At 33.4% G+C, this 6,000-nt stretch overlaps 1 protein-coding gene across 1 annotated transcript in view; it reads right to left on the reverse strand.

Moving 5' to 3' along the window:
* SPAG17 (sperm associated antigen 17) overlaps window positions 1–6,000 on the reverse strand; it is a 281,081-nt gene that overhangs the window by 184,237 nt on the left and 90,844 nt on the right. The gene's annotated exons all lie outside the window — the stretch shown is intronic.

A 6,000-nucleotide genomic window follows, 5' to 3' on the forward strand; every position in this document is an offset into this window, starting at 1 on the left:
AGATGGCTGGCCGCGATGGTGGTCTCCTGTATTCAGTCTACTCCTCCTTCCTCCTGCCCTCCACATTCAAGATGAACCAGGATAGTCCTTTCATTCCTCTTGTTCTGGACTCGTTCTGCTTGGCTCCTAGAATTCTGCCTTGGTCCAAAGGTGAAACATCGTTTTTTACCATGCCCCAATCATAGGAAAATCACCTCCTATCTTTTCTTCCCTTTTTCTCACATTCTGAGTAAGCCCCTCCCACCTATGGTTTTGTTTATGTCTTGGAATTTGGGAGGGGAAAGAAAGTGAACCAGATAAGGAAAGCATTCAGCAAAGCCGGACCTCTAAAGCATAAACTAAAGTTAGTTCACCCAAACTCTCTGGCCTTTCTTATTCTGGATAACATAACACATGGGTTCCCATACTATGGTCATCTGCTCACAACTTAAAAAACTCAGAGAGAACTCTTGCCAATTCAAGGTAAAAATTTAGGAGGGGTGTATTAAAAAAGTCCCTCTTTCCACCATGTTTGGGGAACACATGTTCCCCAGCATATGAAGGGAGAGTCAAGTCCATTGTAGAGTTCGTTTTCTTTAAAATGCAGCATGTACGGGAAGCATCTGGATGTCTCCTACTGTGAAAAGGCTTTGGATAGGCACAGAAATTTCTTAACCAATTACACTACATAGCAGATGTGATGTTCTTGTCTTAGCAATAACCACAAAAAAGTGTTAGCATCTCACATACTCAGTTGAGTATCAAGTGGCACCCACCTAGAATCCTTAATCTTAAACTATTTTCACTTTTTAAAGGGAGAAATAAAAAATTCTCCTTCTTTGTAACAGGGCAACCTAGTTATTTGATACTTCAAAATATTTGAGATCATATTTTATTTCTCAATAACTTCTTGATGTCAAAATTTAAATATAGGTACTAGGTATTCATTCTTTTATTCCTCATGATGAAAGGAAGGTAAATGGTAAAAGTCAATGGAACTGACGCTAAATAGCTATACTTCATCTTATTCTTATAGTTAATTATGCATCTACATATGTAAGTATAACTTTGTGTTTCACATATGATATCATAAGATCCTCACAGTAATATTATTGAGCATATAGATAAGAAAACATGTTCATGGCATTTGTAACTAACTCACTCCATTAGTATGTGATTCATGAGAAACCAGATCTTTTGAGTGCTCGTCTAGTTGTCTTTCAAGATCTCACTCTATCTCATAAACTCTCTTTTCCACTGGTCTCCTATTGTGGGAGCCCAAGAGATAGCATGAAAAAGAATGTATGGGGTCAGATAAGTTAGAGAGCCAGTAGGTTAAACAATATTAAAGATTTATTTTCATAACACTGCTTCATCTTCAATTAGCTACTGTGCTGTTAACTCTCCAAGGGCTGTATATAATATACAGTGCTTTCCAAATTAATTTGACCAGAAGGTCGTTTTTATTTTAAAATGGAGAATTAGGTCTCAATGGCCATAGAACCCACTTGGGAAACATAAGGTTATGGGAACATTTTTGGGCCCAATGAATCCAATTCAATATGCTAAGGAAATTACCCAAAATATGGAGAATTCTAACAAACTAAATGGTTTATTATGAAAAAAATATGGAAATAACTTAATTGTTCAACAATAGAGGAATAGTTAAGAAAATTATGTTAGCCAATAAAATTTCATGTAACCAATAATAATGATACATGTGGATACTGTGGTAAAGAGTAAAGCCATGATCTATTTTAACTGAGAAAAGCTGGATTAAAAATGTTTTTACAATGATCACAGCTACATAAAGAAACAAATCCACAGAAAGAAACAGAAAGGAAATGTGAAAATGTTAACATTAATTGTAACAGGGTCATGGCATTGTGGATGTCTTGTTTTCCTTTTCTGTATTTTCTATATAGTCATGGAGAGACTGTAACAATGGATCAGCTAATGCTGTCCCACGTTACCATCCAGTAGGGCAGGGAGAAGGCATGAGGATGCGTGGATAATCTCAGGAAGTCTAGTTCTAAGAGATTCCCTCTTCCTCCCCGCTCCCGAGACTGAGTCATTTCTGGGCAGAGTGTGGGACTAGAAATTAAGTCAGAATTCCCCTGGGAACCCGTGGTTGGTTAGCTCAGTGGCCTTCATCTTTGGTGAGTTTTGTTCCTTCCCTTGACCACTGTCCCCACATTTAACCTCAGAATATTGTATGCAATGTAATTAGCAGAGCCAGATGGTTGTTGGTAGATTACTGAGCAAGCTGTTGGTCCTACAGGGAAACATCTCTGCACAGGCACTCTACTGACTGTTAGGCAAAAGTGCCATTTCGTAATTATTAAGACACACTTGGGAGGGGTATGTACAGTGGTTAAGAACATGCCTTTGGAGTCTGACAGTTTTAGATTTGAATCCCAGCTCCACCATGGAGAATAGCTGTTTGGCCTTGGGAGAATTACTTAAGTTTTGACACTCTCAGTTTCTTCATCTGCAAATTGGGAATAATACTTTGTATCTCATAAACTCATTTAAAAGATTAATGATATAGCATGTGTAAAGCCCTTAGGACAGTGTCAGTCAATAATGGTAGCTAACTATTATTATTAGCTGCTATAACCATGGTAATTTCATATTTTAAAACACTACTCTATTTAACTATGTATTTTTCTTTAAATTTTTCCTGAATTCCATAAAAAGTTTTCACTAATTAAAAGCAAACCAATTAGAAAAACACTACTCTATTTTACAGATATATCAGCTAGAGAGTCATTTATTATATCTTCTGAAATGTTGGGTTTTGATTCTCCTTAGTTCTTTAGATTCAACATTCATGTCGGTGGTATCCTCATTTCGATAATCCAGCCTCAAAGAATTCCATCTAGTTAGTGAGGCAAGTTATTCCTTTCCTGAAACCACATGGGTTCCTCTAAACTGAGTTCCTGCTCTTTCTCTGTTTGATTTCTTAAAATAGTTTCTGAAGATTTTAACCACAACTGAATCAAAACTAACCAGCCTGTAATTTCCTGGTATGTCCCTATGGCCTTTCTTTTAAAACAAAACACACACAAAAAAATGGCATTACATTGGCTGGTTTCCAGTGTTTCGGGGTTTCGACTTGAGGAAGCTGGAAAATGTCTGTGAAAGCTACACTAATTTTTCTTCGTCCCTCTTTGGGAGGAGGCTCTGGGTTGTTTGTGGCTTTATCATGATGTAACATCAAAATGAGTCACTTTTAATTTTGAGTTGTTTTAAGAAAAGTTTACCAAATACCATCTCTTCGCAGTTCTTTATTGCATATCTTCCTTTTCTTCAACTCTAGTACATCAGAAAATAAGGCAACTCATATTAAGCACATAAGCTAGAAAAAGAAAAAACTGTTCTTCTTTTATATAAAAGATATGTTATCTAAAAATATCCAAGAAAATATGGATTAATTATTTGAACTCATAAATTAAAAGCACAGTTAGAATATATTTGGATCTTTTCCTAAAACCTATGCAAACCTTCTGAACTCCACTCAGAGGCACATAAGACTAGATTTAATTTGGCCAATTATTTAAACGGTTAATGATTTTTCGTATTGTAGCGATTTTTCATCTTTTTTTTAATGGTTAAATGTTTTCTTTTAGTTGAATTCTCAATATAACTGAAATATTTCAATCCCAATTGTTTTGGTTTTAAATATGTCCATAATTAATATACAACAGAAAAGTTGGAGTTAAAAAGAAGCAAAAATATAATATCCAGATGATGGACTAAATTAAAATATGGATTGCAATGGAACCCAAGCAATTTATTTTAAAATTATAATGAACATGATGAGAATATATGTGCTCAGTACATTGTTTCTGTAATTGTTTGTTTCAGTAAATATTTGTTGAATCAATGAATTAACAACAGATTGGTAATGATAGAACTAAAAATGCAAAGTAAATGCTGAGATAATGATGTAAGAAAATTCATTTCTAAACAAAACACTGACTCAAATTTTAAGATATAATTAAATCCAACTAATTTGGGGTTATTGTATAAGAAACAGCCATATTCAAAAGTTCTGAAATGCGAAAACATAGTTATAGAAATATAGCACATTTTGTTGATATTTATGTTTGGAATCAATCAACAAGGTGTTTCCAAATAGATAAATGTTTTTAAATAGATTCAATTTACTTGCAATGAGAGCTCAGCATTTGTGTCCCAGCAACTCACATGCTAAAGGCTAAAACTATTCTTCTTGAAAATATCTCTTTTTGTATTTTTTAAAAATATTAATTAGCCAGGAAGCTTTCTTGCAAAGCAGAAAGTAAAAGTAAATGTTAACTATATTCCAGACTAGTGTTATAAGTTATTAAAATTAGTGGAGTCCAAAATAATGATATCTTTTTTTACTGTATTTATCAATTGAAATATATTATTTGCCATTTAATTTTTTAGAAATTTTTGATTGATTTAAACAGGATCAAATACATAGTGATACATTACATTTGTTCCATGGGGGTAACAAAAACAGGGACCTAATTATATTAGTTATTTTTGCCCTTACTTTCTCTCTAATATTTTCTATAATTACTGCTATGAATATTTTTTAAGCATTTATTCTTAGAAATACAATTCCAAAAATTAAACAAACCTAGAAGATACAAAACACTCTTTGGGTTGTACAGATGTGAGCAATATAATTAGCTTCTGAATGAAAACATCTACATAGATTTTATGTCGATGTTAAAAAGCTGGAGTCTGTCACTCCCTTTATAGGAATCTCAGAATCTCACTCTGGGTTCAGGAAAGAGGAAGAGATTGGATAAAGTCCTCTTTTCTTTTTTTCATTTTTTAATCCGCAGCATAGTGTCAGTTTTACATACTTTCTACTTAGTTGCTTTTTGCCAAATTCCTTGGCTGAAAAACATTAACCTCAATTGTTTCAACTGACCTCTTAGGTAGTGTCGTTGAAATGAACATAGATTATATCATCTCCCAAACAACCCCTTCATCTTCCCTTTACCAAGAATATTTTCTTCAGAGTATTCCATTTCCATCAGTTTTCATCAATTTATTTAGCACTTACTCACATGGTCGTGACTCAGAGATTTAGGGTTGGTGCTTTGGGAACCCCAAATAATGAAGACATCAAATTAGATTATGCAATTCTTGGCTGTTAATTACTCAGAGTTCTCTTACTATATCTAATACTTTTTAAAAAATATGTAAAGTTCAAGCCCCAATTACTTAGGGCTCTCAAATTTTCAACAAATAAATTAAGATGATTTCTATATTTTCAGAATCTCATAATCATATTATTATAGCTCATATTTCAAAGAAATGCTGAGTAAAACAATAGTGCAGAAATATTTTTATATTGTTCCAAGCTTGAAAAACATTTCCTGAGCTAACAGGATATTCCACTTATTTTTACTTAAAATTTATAAACTGAAATCTACAACCAACTCTTATAATAAACAATTACAGACTTTATACTAGGTGGCAAACAAGTAAATTGATGCTCTTTAGCACACTATTTGTAAGTGCTATGGGAAACTGCAAAGCAAAGTATAGAAATTTTCACAAGACTCACAGCCTAGTTTTTATAATTCAGATTCCCATATGACATTGGAATTTAAACAGGCAAGAAGAGATGTTTCTATACAAGTTTCAAATTTTCCAATTTGTTTTCTGCCAAGTCTTAACTTCTCTGAGTATTTCTTAAGGTACAAATCCCCTGTACGTGATGGAAAACTATACCATCAATTGTGTTCTTATGAGTAGAATTTTCCTGGGAACAATAAATACCTGCCACACTAATAAGACACTATATGGGGGAATCTTTGAAAAAAAAACAAAGCTCTATATTATGAATGCTAAGCGGCATAATTGATTTTTTCTACAAAAAGCGCACTTCAAATAGGAAACCTGGATTTGGAGATCTTGCAAAGGTGAAGAAGTTATTATTGGAATATATTCACTTTTTCTTTCTTCTTCCATGAATTGATTTTGCCTCTTCCACTTAAGAGCATGAAGAAA

The sequence above is a fragment of the Propithecus coquereli genome, unplaced genomic scaffold (genome assembly GCF_000956105.1).
Source record: "Propithecus coquereli isolate 6110/MARCELLA unplaced genomic scaffold, Pcoq_1.0 Scaffold197, whole genome shotgun sequence".
NCBI classification, from domain to species: Eukaryota; Metazoa; Chordata; class Mammalia; order Primates; family Indriidae; genus Propithecus; species Propithecus coquereli.